The sequence below is a fragment of the Lissotriton helveticus genome, chromosome 9 (assembly GCF_964261635.1).
Source record: "Lissotriton helveticus chromosome 9, aLisHel1.1, whole genome shotgun sequence".
NCBI lineage: Eukaryota > Metazoa > Chordata > Amphibia > Caudata > Salamandridae > Lissotriton > Lissotriton helveticus.
This window is the reverse complement of record NC_136070.1, coordinates 1,290,909,609-1,290,926,709: the sequence shown is the minus strand read 5'-3', so window position 1 is coordinate 1,290,926,709 and position 17,101 is coordinate 1,290,909,609. Positions and strand designations below refer to the sequence as shown.

General features: G+C 47.4%; 1 protein-coding gene across 3 annotated transcripts in view; it reads right to left on the bottom strand.

The window, feature by feature from the left end:
* The window catches only part of LOC144782515 (uncharacterized), a 116,067-nt gene that overhangs the window by 61,117 nt on the left and 37,849 nt on the right, over positions 1-17,101 (bottom strand). The gene's annotated exons all lie outside the window — the stretch shown is intronic.

Here is a 17,101-nt window from a genome sequence, read left to right as displayed (position 1 = left end):
ACCGTGCTCTTGTTAGGTCTCGCACATTGGCGACGCCAGCGAAGCACAGCACGCTCTGTCTTGTTTTAAGGTTTCTATCGCTCAATGTACTGCCAGAACATTGTAAATTATCAACTAATCAGATTTCAAAAGAAGCTGCAAGGACTAAAACCACTCTCAGCAAATGCTACCCGTTCACAACGGCAACAGAGGCGCTTCGAAGCCAATGCGATTCACTTTAACCATGAAATATGGGGGTGGGGGGTTGTTGCACCTTTATGCACAGTGATCACGTGTGTGCATTTTATGTGTAGAAGGTTGTGTTAGGAGATTTATGTTTAACTGGTGTTCCTTGATGGCGTGTGCGCTGCCGTGGAGTTTTGAGGCATTCTGTCAGAGTGGCTGAAGCAGAGCACGCGCTGGTTGGGGGGGGGTCCTTTTAATGCTGTAATCTAAATGCTAATAAACGTCTCTTTCTCGCATCTCCTAAAGTGGTTTCAACAACATAATAGATTGCAAAACGTGCTCCGTGAAAACAATGCGAGCTTACTTACACTTCTCCCTCCCACTGACATGCACGCGTTGGAGCTTTGTTTTTAAAAGGTAAATGCGATAAGCGTGCTCTGAAAAGACAGACTGTACCTAGCAGCAGGAACGAGAAGACCCACTGGAAGACGGCGGCGGTCTGGAGCCTGCGGGACAGGGGGATGTTCAAGGGGGCGAACTCGATCTTCATACTGACAGGCTCCAGTGAGGGGAAACCGCCGGCTGGGGTGCAAAGCCGGTGGCTCTAGGGCGCTCCTTCCTGCATGGCGCAGCTCCCCTCGCGGCCCCTTCGAGTGAGCACTTTCATGCAGGAGACGTAGCGGCGCAGTCACCTTCCAACTTTGTTACACTTTCCATGCACTGCCCTTGCCGTTCGGTACACGCGCCCGACTTTCACAATGCACGCGCTGCGGGCTGGCGTAGCGACGCCCAAGGGTGTGTCCGCGAGCGAAACCGAGAACACATGTGTTCCCTGTCTAAAGGGAGTTTACGAAATACAGAAAGTGTTGACAGAATTGCTTTTCTGCTCAAAAATTATAAACTAACCATCGGATATCTGTGCTGCCTCATCCAACTTTCTGCCCCCCTCTAATTTTCATTTTTCCGTACTAAGTTGCAATGTCACGGCTCATAGTGCAAGTATGCATGCCAACATTTCAGAGCCGGCAAGTGAGAGATTTTGAACAATAATATTCGGAAGAATGTATTTTCCCGTATGTTCCCGCTGACCTTTATTGAAGCAGTGGCAAACTTCCTGAATAGGGTCAATTGCATACATTCCAACATTTTAGAAAGGTAAGTGGGAGATTTACAAAAATGTTTTTTTGTCTATTGACTCCTATTGAGGCCTGAATCTGGTCTATTGGCATTTTTGGGACTGGAGATGCAAGTGTGCTGCTGCAGGATTGGCTAACTGAAATCCAAATATATCTTCTTTTCCCTACCATTTCCGGAGCACAGAGAAAGTACTATGGTAGGCAGAGAGACTGGCGACAGCCAGCAGGGATCGGAGGTAGAGGGTGGGGGCAGGGATGGGAAGGGGGAGGCCAGGGGGGAGCAGGTGTTAAAAAATAAAATAAACAAGCATTTGCAATGTAATAGGTCTTGCATTAGGAAAGTTTGAGCTATTGGTATTGTAAATGACACAGTTTTTATTTATGGGTTGGTTTTGAAAATAGCTAAATTAATAGCTTTGTCATTTACAATGCCAATAGTTATAACTTTCGCAAATGTGACACCTATAGCCTTTGTAATGCAATATGTGTTGTATTTACGTGATTTAGATGTATTTATATTACAAATAACAATTGCTTTTGTTTTTTATAATTAATTAATACTTAAATAAAAGTTATTGTAAGTTATAATGGCAATAGCTTAAACTCTTGTAAATAACTTTTGTGAATATTATGTTCAGTGTATTTTATTGTGACAAAAATCCAAGAATAGAAGTGAAATATTAAAATTTTTTGGTGACATTTGTAATAAAGCTTGAAACATTGAGAGAACATATTTGAACCAGTTGTTGTTGAATGGTTGCACAGATTGATGCTGTGGTGGCGACGAGTGATGCTGTGGTGGCGACGAGTGATGTGCTGGCGACGAGTGATGCTGTGGTGGCGACGAGTGATGCTGTGGTGGCGACGAGTGATGCTGTGGTGGCGACGAGTGATGCTGTGGTGGCGACGAGTGATGCTGTGGTGGCGAGTGATACTGTGGTAGCGACGAGTGATGCTGTGGTAACGCATAGTAATGTTGTGGTGCCCCTGAGTGATGCTGTGGTGGTGCTGAGTGATGCTGTGGTGATGCGACAGACACATAAATAAAAATATTGTCATTTACAATGCCAATAGCTCTAAGTTTGACAAAGGCGAGACCGTTGCATTGTAAATGCTTGTTTTGGAAGTTACCAGTTACAAGTGAACCCTGACTGGACCCAAAGAAAGCAATTCGAACAGGAGAACTGCATATTTTCTATTTTTACCCCTGAATAGCAGCAGCTTCTGCAGGATGCGCTCGCTGGGAAGGGTTCACACATGATAGTGTTCCAACTTTCTGATTAGCTATAGCGTTTGCAATACAGTTACAGACCTACTCTGCCGAGCACAAGTATGCTGGGCCTACAAGCTCTGGCACTTGGTGTGTTTCTGAGCTGGACTGTCCTGATTTTTAGGTCTTGCCTACGCAGCGCGCATGCGCTGCATAGGAGGGCCTTTAGCCGTCGCTCTGCTCATTTTCAAGCACCCACTTGTGCTTGTGGCGGCATCCACCTCGCCGGAGCGAGCAGGGGCGTGCCACAAGCACGAGTGCAGCGCTTGAAAATGAGCCCCTCACATATTACATCACTTAGCCACAACCTAATCCAGAATAACATGATGACCTCCCAAATCACATCACTGATGACCTCAGTCATGACATCATTCAAGCTACTGCTCCTCAAATTACTCTATAAACCACTAGATAATTTTAGCATACAAAGTAGGTAGTAAAGGGCCCACAAAGATATACAGCATAGATTGAATATATGTAGGTGTCCATGTCTGAAATAGAAAAAGGAGTATTGTAACATGAGTGTATCCTTTGTTTTCAAAATAAAATTGGGGTTTTTGAGACACTATACTTAACCAGACAAAACTAGTGCAATGCAAAAGAACTCAGTTCATGTGTTTACCATAAGCAGCCTTTGTTACAACCTTGAGACATAAATAGCAAAGGATCGTATTAGATTTGTGGAGTCATGTGTTGTAAGTCATAAACAAATCCGGCTCAAGGGTGTGAAACTATAGACACGGCCTTCAGACATTCTGCAAAATATAGCAAAGTGTTGACTGCAGACACAAGTACAAACAGGCTCATTTAGCACTGAAAATGAAGTATGGCACAGGGTTCCAGACCATTGAATTCGAATTGGTTCATATCCATACATTAGACAATAGTAAGGCAGGCTCAACCAGGCTCTATGTACAACCCTGCACAGTATATAAAACAACCCTACACGTATTCAAGAAATGCGCAGAACATTTAGAATCATACTGTGACTTGAACTGTCTGTGAATTAACGTTAGATTATCTATTCTTCAATAATGTATGTCTCAGAATTTTCAATGAACTTCTGAGATTAAATATTTGCACATCTGCACCTAATAAATCTGCAGTTTATTTAGAAATTATCAAAAGCACAACTGTTTCCATTAATATATTCTACCTGTCCAGGCTGGGGGTGGCCTTCTGGGAAATGCACTTCTTAAAACAATTATTACTATTGTGCCTGTTTCTGCTATGCTATCAGTTCACGTTGAAGGCGACTGAAATAGTCACAAGATTGTGATGTTTCTTTGTCTATTGCAAATGTTGATCTGTGTTTTTACAGTCATTGGGATTCCATTCTTTTTTTAATGTGTTTCACGTTCTGATGCATTAGTTCCCAAAGTGAGAAAGAACTGTCCTTGTTTACACAGTTGCATCTCATGTGAGTAGGGCACATCAGTTTATTCTTTTTCATAACATATCCGCAAATGCTTTATCTAATTTCATTCAGTGTAAGTCTTTGGATCTCGTATTTCCACACCCCTATTTTTTATTTTCCTGCAAATCCAATTTATGAACCGATATATAATCATACAAGATAAAGTGCTAGGGTCAATAGTAACACAATGATAAGAGTTACATTCAAATAAACATTCAAAAACAGCAAATCTCACAATGCATTATTCTGGGACAGGAAGAGTAAATTAATGAAAACATTAGAAGGAATTATTAGATGTGACCGTGCACTGGTCGAAACAAGTCTGCGATTTTATTTTCTGTCATAAGAAGAAATAAATAACTTTTGAACACAAACTCCCTGTGTGCCGCTTAACTTCTTTTATATATTAACTAGGGGAAAAAAACAAAGGTTACAGGGACATTATAGTTAGGGTCACATTTCACTCTTACAAAACCATTGAAATTCAGCAGTTATAGTTACCTGAGCTAAGTATAACTTGTGCCCCCGCAATGCACTGCTGGTGACCTCAGATTGTACATCACGCATGACATGGTCAGAGACACCATTGATGACCTTATCCAGGGAGCGTGTTTCGTAAAAGATATATATTAAATTACTATTCTTTTTGTACTACTTAGTGACACTGTTTCTAATATATGTCATCTGCACAGCACTGTGACACCATCAGTGTGGGAGTGGGTGTCTGATTGACTGTTGTGGTGTACGTGGGTGTGTGAGTGGCTGTATGAGTGAATATGTTGTTGTGTGAGTTGCTGTATGGGTGCGAGAGTGACTGAGTGGCTGTTTGGGTTGGCGAGTGTGAGTGAACGCGGCTGTATCTGTGACTGTGATGGCTGTGTGAGAGGCTCAACGAGTGGATGAGTGTGTGAGTGGATGTATGGATAAGTGAGCAGCTGTTTGACTGGGTGCATGGATAAACGAGTGAGTGTGTGAATGGCTGTTTGCACAGTATTTGTGTGAGTGGCTGTATAGATTAGTGTGTGGGCGCGTGAGTAATTGTACTTATGTGTGAATGGGTATGTGTTAGAAACTGGGAGCTTGTTGAAGTCCCCCCCCACACACTTTTTGATGCAACTTTGACTGAGGTGTACTGGGTCCTTGCTAACCAGGTTCCCAGTACCAATGTACTTTCCCTAAAAAAGTAGCACAACTTCAGCAACCCCTATAAGTCCCTAGGAAATAGTACTCCTGGCACCTAGGGCATTGGGACTGAAGAGGGTCCACAAGGGCTGCAGCACAAATTGTGCCACCATAGAGACCCCTCACCAAGAACATGGAAACTACTACTGCAGGCTGCATGTCTTGAAACAGGGAAAACCGAAGAGGCTACATGGCACACAGCCCTGTGTGCCATGCACACATACACTGCATGAGGTATAGGACAGGAAAATTAGGAGGTGGGTCCCCATTCAGCCTGCACACCTCCTAAGGCGGGGCTGGTGATGTGAAGCCCAATTTTCATTTGCCTCTAACTTGGTGTGTGAGGTAATTAGCCAATTAGGGTCATGGTGGTGCCCCTTCCCACAGGAGGTGGTCACTCAGAGGGTGTAGACACCCTAATGTAGGAAGCCCATTGGCTCCTACCTATCGGCCCCTTTAACGCCCCTAAATTTAGCATTTAGGTGGCATCCTTGGACACTGAACTGAGATTCAACAGATACAAAAAAGAAAAGGACAAAGAAGAGCTGCTGAGGCAAGGAATGAAGCCCTCTGAAGAAAACGGCCTGTTGCCTGTTGCCTTAAGGGCTTCACAAATCGTGGTGTGCTGACTCATCCTGCAACTGTGAGGCCTCCAAGAACCCCAGAGCTCCTCCAACCTTCTGCAAATCACCAAAGAACTCCCTTGGAGTGGGGGTACTGCTCCCCTGCAGCCCACAGGCTACGAACTGAAGAATCAAGGTTTACCAACTTGCTGGTCCCCCCAGCGACTCCAAAGCAGCACCCGAACCAAAAGTGGTACATCAGCTCCGGAAGGTCAGATCTGTCTCCCCACCAAGTTTGGGGACAACAAGACCTACTGAAACTATGCTGCGCAACTACCGGGATACCGCACCCTCTGCAGCATTCACTGAGACGCAGAGTCCAAACCAGACTCCAACTGCCCAGAAAGCAAGCACCCACTGAGGGACGTCGAGACCCACTTCGTGAGTGGTTCAGTTGTCATGGAATCGCCTCTTCAAGCTGCCTGCTCCTGAATGTGAGTATATCTTGACATGCGTTGCCCGGCTGACCTATCTGCTCTGCACCCAGCCTGGGTACCGGATGTGCTCTTGCGACCTACTCCCTTGAGTGGGACCTCTCAGACTTACCTTTAAGTAGCCTTGTATAGTGTGTTGTCAGGTGGTCCTTTCTTCACAGTGCAACCACTACCAACTACCTCAACACCCTGCTTCTGGCCAAATCTGGCACGCTCCCGAGAAACCGCTGGTGTAACTTTGGGTCTGGCCTGGCTACCTACTTAAATTCCGAAGGTAAACCTTGAAATCCAACTTTGTGATTTTATATGCAGATGACTTAATAAGTGATGTCATCAATGATATCATCAGCGACGTTACTGACCAAGTCATCAGTGATGTAATATGTGAGGTCATAAGCAGTGCATTGCGGGGGAGTAAGTTATAGTTAGCTCAGGTCACTAAAACTGCTGAATTTCGATGGTTCTGAATGAGTGAAATCTGAGCCTAACTATAACGTCTCTGTAGCCTTTGTTTTCTTTCAGTGAATTTCAAAGTTTTTAAACATTGTATTTCCTAACTGTAACATGTAACTTATGATAATGGGTGTGTGAGTGACTGTATAGGTAGGGGTGTGGGTGTATGAGTAAGAGGGTGTGTGTGTCTGAGTGGGTGTGTAAGTCTGAGTGGGTCTGTGTGATAGAATACAGTGTATTAGACAATGTCTTCGTTCACACATACAACAGAGCTCAGATATTCAGAAATGGCATATACTTGGGTGTCACTGTGCCCACTAATCCTTTATGGGTTATGGAGTAGCGTGCTACTCGCCAAAAATGCGCTGTAACACCCCATCAGGGGTAACAAGTGCTATATAAATGTAAACCTTTTTCCCTCTTCTATCCCTCCTCTATCCTTTCGAATCCAAATAACTGACTAACCTATCCACCACTCAAATAACTTTCATATTTCACTATTCTAACTCAACACTAATCCTTTATGGGTTCCGAAGTAGCATGCTACTCGCCGATAAAGCGCTTCGGTGCCTCGTCAGGGGTAGGAAGCGCTATATAAATGCAATTACAATACAATACCACAGTATGCAACCTACCGAATGCTTCAAACACAAACCAATCAACCGACCATAGTACAGGATCCTTACCAGACCTAATCAGTCCAGAAGGGCCAGTGTACAGATATCATTCCTCTAGTACAGAGCTTTCCAAACTCAATGTCGGGACACAGTACTGTGTCGCCTGCCATGGGGGAGTGTGTCGCGCGATGACTTTGGTACTGTGCATTATAAGGTCTGTATCAGTTTCTTAAGGAACTTGCAGTTCATCTTCTCCAAGCTGGTTTCATTAGTGTAGTTATGCTTTTATACAGCACCAGCTTGGCCCAAGGAAAATTGGAGAGCTTTTCACATAAAATGCAATACAAATAGAAATGGCATTTCGTACGCCAGACATATACGGAGAAAGGAGAGGGAGACCGTTAGGTGAGTGTGTGCGCCCAAGGCACATGCTCAGTACGGTACGCAGAGGCGCCTCTGCTACCCATTCCTGGCAGGAGTGATACCCGGGACGAGGAGGAATGGCAGGGGAGCACATTCTGGTGGCCGCCGGGCTCGGCTGCCTATCTGAGCCCCGGTTGCATGGAGACACACAGGTGCTACCACCACCATGAGAATTGAGCCCCCTCCGTCTGGCCTGACTGACCTGCGGCAGGGCTACACCCTTGAAGGTGCTGCGCCAGCTGGAGCCGGACCTGGTGAAGTTCGCTGTACTTCAGCTGCTGGATGGCGGCTGCAGGTACAAAATTAACGCCAACTTCGAGCAGAAAAAAAAAAAAGATCATGAGCACCACTTCCTCATCACATGATGATTCTCTATAAATAAATGAGTCTGAAGTGAAGGTGAAGGTAAGCGGGGTTGGCAATGGTAGAATTTATTTTTTGTGCTTTGTATTTGTGCGTTTGAGCTGACACTACACTATTACCTGTACAAATTACAAAACGCTCTTCATGGGCAGCAACAACTCTGCAGCGTGCTTCCCTTAAAAAGCACGGTTTTCAACAGTTCGCACACAACGTCAGGCAAGACAAGAATGTCAGAGAGTTACGTCAGTAACTACAAATGTCTATTTTTGTTCTGTTACCGCGTGACATCAGAGCCACAGGAACATGAGTCAGGAGGGAAGGAGGAAGTGAATCCACAGGTAAAAGGACAGGCCCTCCCAATGAGGAGCACGTTATTAGGGACTGAAACAACATTAACCTTGGTCTGCTTAATAACTTCGCCCAAAGAGCCGCAAACCACTCATCTCCCCCAGAACAGCCAAATAAATGCAGGAAGACCATAAGGTCCCTTGAGGGCAGCAAAATCACAGCAAATATATGAATAGCCCTCATGTCATAGCTTTCAGAATTGCCAAAGTTTAAACTCGGGTCGCTTGACATTGAAATGCTGGTCCATTTTAATCGAAATGCTTTGGTCTTATATTTTTTGCCAGTCACAAGAAAATGCTATTAGAGTTCAGGACAGGCTTGTGAATCGTCAAGTGGGGAAACTTGAAAGCTGAGAAATACAAGCAGTTGGGAGTTCTCTGACAGTGAGTTCTGAAGGGGGTGGTGGTCCCCTTCGAGTGCTGGTGGTGTGCAGCTGGGGGTTTGTACAGTTCTAGCTACATACCTAGTTCTGTTCCCAGGGAGGAAGTCTCTCTATACATTTTGTTATTTACAATTTCTAATCTATGACATATGTATTTGTCCTAATCTCTTATATGCAGTTAATTTAACCTCCGGTTTGCTAGTAAAACTGAATTATGGTGTCGCGAAATGATACATGTCTAAAAATGCAGTTAATTTAACCTCCGGTTTGCTAGCAAAACTGAATTACCGTGTCTCGAAATGATGCATGTCTAAAAAGTGTGTCACCAACATGAAAAGTTTGGAAAGCTGTGCTCTAGTGCCTCAGGCTAAGGAACTCACACATGCTGCGCAATGGAGAAGTTGGCAACGGACAAGCAAATTATCTCTTACTGCAACAAGCCAGATCTACAGCGACAACAGTGAACTCTTAACAATCAAGTAAGTGATTAATAAAACAAACCTATTGCAAACAGTTACAACCACAAATACAATACAAATATATCTGCCCATTAACCCACCCAAACTCTGGCTGAACTTTGAAATCAAGGCCAGAGTATCCTGTACACCATTGTACTGCAAGGCCATATTAACGGCACCTTGGCGTGAGTCTCCCTTCCACTTTTTGCTGATGTGCCTCAGATGTTTTGCTGGTGTTCGCTGCTCAGGGCACTGCGCCACGGCCAATCCGTGCCGCAGTGCAAGTGCTCCCAATGTAAACTGTACCTCTAATTGATTTCCATGATTGGCTCATTGGATTTACTGTCAGTCCCCAGTAAAATGCACCAGGAGTGCCAGGGTTTGTAAAAACCAATACTGCTAGTGGGCCTGCAGCGCTGGTTACGCCACCCACTGAAGCAGCCTTTTAAAATGTGTCTAGGGTCTGCCATTGCAGAACCTGCGTGCAGTCTGGTACTGTCATGCTGGCTGGGCAAGTGCACACACTTGCCAGCCTCTAAACCTTCCCTTTACTTCATGTGAGTCACCCCTATGGTAGGTCCAAGGGCAGGGTGCATTGTAAGCATAAGGTAGGACAAGCCCTGATGTGTGTGGCATGTCCTAATAGTGAATTACAGCCATTTTCGTTTTTCACTATTGTAAGGCTACCTGTTCTCATAGGCCAGAATGGGCTGCTGGAATTATTACACTCTATAATCCTAACAGGCTCAAGGAACATGGTAGAAGGTGAAGTTTAGTATGCCTGAACTCAGAATAATAAAATACATCTTTTAGTAAAGTTTATTTTAATATCCTGTGTTTGCAAATGCTACTTTTAGAAAGTTAGCATTTGCTTGCCTAACCATTTCAGCCCGCCTCTGCCAGGATGTGTATCTGCTGTCTGGGTTTTGTGAGTGACAGGGCTAGGGATGACAGCTGGTGAATAGAGGGATTACACCAGAGTGGGTGGTGGGAGTGCCCCTTGACTCTGAATAGGGCTGTGCTCTGCCACAACAATGCTGGCTCCACCTCCTGGGGAGCGACTGATGACTCTGCCCAACACCTAGCCCAGGAAGAGGGAAGACTGTCAACAAAGTGCTCCTGACTGTACTTGTCGTCACAATGCTGGCTCCACCTCCTGCGGAGCGTCTGCTGTCCTTGTCCCACACACTGAAAGAAGAAGCCAGGGGCTGCACAACAAAGTGCTCCCGAGCTGAATGGGACTATGCAAAGGCCCCCCTGGCCTGAGTAGACAAAATAAACTGGGTATAAGCAGAGGAGCTCTGCTCCTAACAAACTAGATCCTGCTTGTGAACCAAGACGACCCCTCTGCCTGAGGAGAAGGAACCAAGGAAGCTGAAGGAAGAAGACTGTCCCTATCCTGGGGGACTGACCAACAGTGGGAACCTTGCTGCCAAAGGAGAGGAAGAAACTCTGCTGAAAGACTTTGCTTTTATTTTTACTTGCTACAAAAACTTGTGCTTCACAGCTCATCTCCAAGGGCCTGGAAGAGAGCTGGCCGCCTGATCTGAGTCCCAGGAACATTGGACTCTGCCCGCCTACCAAAGCTGTGAAGAAATTGCTGAGTTCTCCCCCTGCCATTGGAGCTGCCACCAGTGTGTCCTGTGTCCCTGGACTGCTGCGAAGCCGTCCTGTGCCTGCCCGCCCCGTGTGACCCGCTCTGCTTTTGAGCCGTCCTCACACCGTGTCGCTGGGCTGCCCACACCCGCTTCGCCCTCCTCTTAAGGATGCCCCGCACTGCCTGCCGCATCCCCCCTGGGGGGAGAACCCTTGCTGAGAAGCGCATCCCCGGAGACTACTGGTACGCTGAAGCGCACCATCTCCCTGACGCCGCGCCCCGCAAGTGAAAAGCATTTCCCCGCTTTTGGCCGGCACCCCCGATTGTTCGTGTCATACGCCAGAAGCGTACACAACCGCACCAGCCTTTGTTGTATCCTACGAGACGTACCGCCTTGTCCGTTAGGCCATACGCTCGCACCCCGTGTCTGCAAAGTGCCTCAAGTACGCAGAGTACGCTGGAGGCGTACTAAAGAAAACTGCATCGCCCTCGTGATCCTGCAAGCCATACCGGCATGTGGTTATCGGCCAGGTACGACTCGCACTACGCCTGGAAGTGAGTTGAGGTTTGCGTCGTACGCCTGAAACGTACACCAAGAGCATGGCACCTTGCCGTGTCCCCGCCACACCAGGAGAGCCGCATTGTACGTTGAGTACAGGCCGCCCCGTGCCACTGCCCCTCTGGGGGAACCTACTTGCCACACGAGGACGTCTGCCACGAGCCGGACCGGCACTGCAATCCCGCGTCCCGAGTACGCCTCGCACCCCCCATGGTCAGCGCATCGTCAGGTACTGTGTACGCGTCGGACTGGAAAGTCCGGTTGTCATCCATACAAAGGCCAGAACTGTACGGTTACCCCCTCGGGTGGTCCTAGAAGCCACGAACTGCATATTTGGGGGAATTTAAAGTATTACTGAAAGAACTACTTCTAAGAAAGTCATAACCTCATAAGGAAAGACTCATTTTGCATTGTTGAAGTGTTCTTCATGATTTAAAGACACTTACAAAAAGAAAGCCTATATCCTTAATCTAAAGAAAGTATTGTGTGCATCCCAAATCGAATGTTATTTATGGTCTTGTGATAATCCAGCAAAGCTCCTATTTTTACATAAAGTACCAGTATTTTTTATACAAACTCCAGCCTGGTGTCCATTTGTGGTGGGTCATTATTCTTACTGTGTATGATCATAAATGCTTAACTGACTTCACGCCCTGAGGATTAGCCTTGACTTCTCGCGCCACACAACCTAAAGGGTGAGCAGGGGTTATTTTTAAGGGGTAGTTCCCTTGCCCTGACTAGAGGAGGGGGTCCCTGTTTGTCACAAGTGCATACCTGTGCCAACCAGAGACCCCAAATCTAACATTGAAGGCGGCGGTGAGGATTTTCGAATTTGCATTTGTGGTTTATGTACAGTAAATTATTGATCACAACATAGTGAGAGCAGACCCATAACGTAGCCACATACTGTTGATTTTTTTGTGCTAAGAAAAGCTCCATTTGATTTCAAAGTCATGCCTGGCTAAAAAGTCTGGAGGGAAGGCAGCATTCATAGTCTCTGGTGGAGGTGACATTCAAAACTTAGAATGGGAAGAAGAGAGTCTGGATAACTACAACAGAGACCAGCTGAGGGCCTTCTGCCAAAGATTTCAAGTTCCTATCTCTGGATGTAGAAACAAACACGAATACCACAGGGCCCTGAAGGCCTGGATTGAATCAAGAGCACCTGAGAATGGGGGGGAAATTGTACCCCCAGAAAGTATCCACGATTTGGCAGAGTCCTGTCGCCAGAGGAGCTGGCAGACAGGGCAGCAACCAGAGCACATGATGTGGAGATGGCACGACTCAATTGACAGATGGAAATGGAGAAACAGAGATTAGCAATGGAAAGCCAAATGTTGGCAATGGAAGAGAAAAAGATCCAAATGGAACATGAGATGAAATTGAAGGAGTTGGAGCTGAAAGGCAAAAGTTTGGGAAATACTCCTTCTGGTGGCAGCACAACACCGGTACAGGTAGAGTCAAGGGTGTACATGCCAAAAGATGTGGTGAAGGAATATTTTAAGGGGGTGACATAGGGCAGTGGTTCAGGGCCTATGAGGTAGCCATGTCCTCCCACCGGGTCCCTGAGAGAGATGGGGAGCGGGGTTGTGGGGCGGTTCCTTAGCGAGGGGCGGGACACACTGTTAGATTTACCCACTGAAGTTTACAATTCCTATCCCCACATGAGAGAAGCATTGATGACCAGGTATGGGTTGACCCCTGAATTATATAGACAGAGGTTCAGGGGTTGCACTAAGATTCCTGGGAGTACCTATGTGGAGTATGTGACCTTTTTCTGCAGAGCACTGGATGGTTGGGTAAAGGGTAGCAAAGTGAATGATTTCCAAGGTCTCCTTGATTTGATTGCGTGGGAGCACTTGTCCAGTAATTGTTTTCCTGAGCTACGCCAACACCTAATTGATAGCAAGCTGTCCAACCAGAGGAAGCTTGCTGAGGAGGCGGACCTCTGGCTCAGCACCAGCGTCCACAAGGGTCCAGTGGGAGACTCAGCCAAGGGTGGGCAGGGTCCCCAGCAGAAGAGTGGGGGAGACAAGGGTAAACAGAGGGAGTTCCAAAAAAGGCTCCAAAGTAATACCAAGAGAAAGGTTCTCAGCCTCCCCCACCCCAGAGACAGACCGGGGCCCCGACAGGTAATCCTGTTCAAAGAGGGCCCATCCAGTGTTACAAGTGTGGTGACCTGGGTCATTTTGCCACTGATCCTAAGTGTCGCCTGTTTGGAAAACCCGCACCCACTGGTGCTCCGTCCCCGGCAAATAACTAGTGTTAATTTTGGGGAGGAAGTAGCAGTCCAGGGGGTGGAGATCCTGTTCAGATGACCCTAGTCTCTTTAGGAGACAGTGAGATGGTCCCTGAGAACTAACTGCCCTCTAACACTAAGAAATATGGGCAGGTAGTGACCGTCAATGGGAAGAAAGTAGAGGCTCTTAGAGATACAGGAGCCAGTGTGACTGCAGTCCGGCAGCACCTGGTGTCTCAAGAGCAGGTTGTACCCCATGCCTACTGCAGGGTTGTCAATGCTGACAACTCAGAGAGCCGTTGTCCAATGGCTCAAGTTCCTTTGGGGGGGGGGGGGTCTCTGGTACTCTGCAGGTTGCAGTGAGAACTGCCATGCCTGTTGACTGTTTGCTAGGGAATGACCTGGAGAGCTCCCCTTGGGAAAAGGTGGTGAAAACAACTCACCTGAGGATGGTGGGTTTACCTGACTGGGAGTGCGTGACCACCCGGTCAATGGCAGCCAGTAGAGGTGTTCAAGAGGTCCTGGAGCCTGAGGGAGAGGCCCAGGAACCGGCCTTAGAGGAAGGGCGCAGGAGGCGCGTGAACCGGCCCCCTGAAGTTCCCACGGCCCAGGAGGAAGCAGACCTTTAGGGGGATGCCCTGGAGCCTACCGGGGAACAGATAGCCGAACTGGGGGACCTGTCTGAGCTGACCCATTGGCAGCAGGAAGGAGGCCCCTCCAGGGAGGAATTCTGCAGGGAGCAGAAAGAATGCCCTTCGCTCATAGGTATGCGGCAGCAGGCTGCAGACCAGGCCAATGGTGATCAGTCCAGTACACATCTCATTTACTGGGAGAATGACCTCCTGTATTCAGAGCCTAAGGTTGCTGAACCTGGGTCAGCCTGTGCGCTGGTGGTACCCCAGAAGTTCAGAGCCTTCCTACTGGGGCTGGCTCACGACGTACCCTTAGCAGGACAATTGGGGCAGGACAAGACCTTTGACAGGCTTGTCACCCACTTTTATTGGCCCCAAATGCGTAGGAGCTCAGATGCTTACTGTAGATCATGTCAAACTTGCCAGGCAAGTGGGAATGGTGGGAGGAAGCAAAAGGCTCCTCTCCAAACCTTCCCTGTGGTCAGTACACCATTCCAGCGAGTGGGAATTGACATTGTTCGGGCCTCTGGACCCCAGGACAGCCATGGGCAACAGGTTTATCCTGGTCCTGGTGGATCATGCCACCCGGTGCCCTGAAGCCATCCCTCTGAGAACAGTGATGGCCCCCGTGGTGGGACGGGCACTGATAGGAATTTTCTCCAGAGTGGGATTCCCTCTAGAGGTGGTGTCTGACAGGGGCACCAATTTCATATCCGAGTATATGAAATCCCTTTGGCAAGAGTGTGGTGTAACCTACAAGTTCTTTATGGAAAATAATACACCCAGGCAACACACAAACACTGGCACAGTTCAGGTAATAATATTAATAAAGCACTAAATTAGCACAGAAAGTTCAATTTAATAGATTTTATAAAAGTGTCACAAAATGATTCATTGACATACTGATTAAAAGACAATAAAAATGTTTTTCTTTCAATGAATATACAACAGATGTACGTAATTTGTTTGTATAATTAAATAATACAGTCTGGAGATGGTTTCCGTCTCCGCGTTTCGACACGTTGAAAGTGTCTTCCTCAGGACACTACCATCTTGTTACATGTATCATATCTTCGATTAATGTAGAGAAGATTGGTTAGAATGAGTACGGTCGGGATCTAAACACAGGACTTCTTTGTCTGGGGTACGGCTGGTCCGTGATGTTGTAACTCCTTATGCTGACAAGTTGTGTCAGCGTTTCCCGTAGTGGATCAATTAATCATAAAAACGTCTTCAACTACTGAAAAGTGCGTATAGTACAGCTCTGCTCTTGGTTGAGCGCTAGTAAATTAGTGGTGTTGAGACCCGTAGTTATCCAATAGGGAGGGTCAGATTACCGACTGTCTGTGTTAAAAACCGCGTTAGTGATGTTGAGGCCCGTAGTTATCCAGTCGGAATAAGGAGGGTCAGATTACCGGCTATCTGTGTTAAAAACCGCGTAGCTGACCGGAGTAGCGTGGCGTGGCGTCTGGTACCTCATAAAATCAGTCGAGCTACAAGTTCACCACACCTTACCACCCCCAAGGAAATGGGTTGGTTGAGAGATTCAACCAAACCCTAAAAGGCATGATTATGGGTCTGGAAGAACCCATGAGGCGTAAGTGGGACGTCCTCTTGCCATGCCTTCTTTTTGCATACCGTGAGGTGCCACAGAAGTCTCTAGGGTTCAGCCCCTTTGAGCTTCTGTATGGCCACCCAGTGAGAGGACCTCTGAGTTTGGTAAAGGAAGGCTGGGAGCAATCTCCCAGGAAACCTCCCCAGAATGTATACAGTTACATGCTGGCCTTCAGAAACCAGACCAGGCGATTCAGGCAACTTGCTGAGGCAAATCTGGAAGCCAGCCAGGAAGAGATGAAGCGGTGGTACGACCAGAATGCCACTCTGGTAGAGCTTCAACCTGGACAAAAGGCGTGGGTCTTGGCCCCAGTGGAGCCTTGTGCACTTCAGGATAAGTGGACAGGTCCATTTGAGGTTGTGGAGCGCAAGAGTCCTGTCACCTACTTGGAGGACTTGCAGTCTCCCAGGAACCCTTTGAGGGTCCTACATGTTAACCGCCTTAAGCCCCAGAGGTCCGAAGTGGGCATGCTCTTGGCAACTGATGATGGGATGGAGGAGGAGACTGAGCCTCTTCCTGACCTCTTGGTAGCCTCAGAGCGAGATGGGTCAGTGGATGGAGTTAACCTCTCACCCACCCTGACGCCTGAACAACAGGTAACTGCCGCCAATTGCTGGGGCAGTTTCCAGATCTGTTCTCCATGGTTCCTGGTATCACAGATTGGTGCGTCCATGATGTGGATACCGGAGACAGCTTGCCTGTAAAGCACAAAGCTTACAGAGTGACTGACAGGGTCAGAGCCTGCATCAAAGAGGAGGTCTCAAAGATGCTTGCTCTTGGGGTGGTTGAGTCCTCCAGCAGTCCTTGGGCCAGCCCAGCGGTCTTGGTCCCAAAGGCTGCGGCGGGAGCCACACCTGAACTCCGGTTCTGTGTGGACTACAGAGGACTCAATTCAGTCACCAAGACGGACGCGCACCCCATCCCCAGAGCTGATGAGCTTATCGATCGGTTAGGGGCTGCCCGGTTCCTCAGCACGTTTGATTTAACGTCTGGGTACTGGCAGATCGCCTTGACTGATGGGGCCAAAGAGAGGTCAGCATTCTCCACACCAGATGGGCATTTCCAGTTCCGGGTTATGCCATTTGGGATGAAGAATGCCCCTGCCACCTTCCAGAGATTGGTCAACCAGGTGTTGGCTGGAGTGGCTGAGTTCAGCGCCGCCTACCTGGATGACATTGCAGTGTTCAG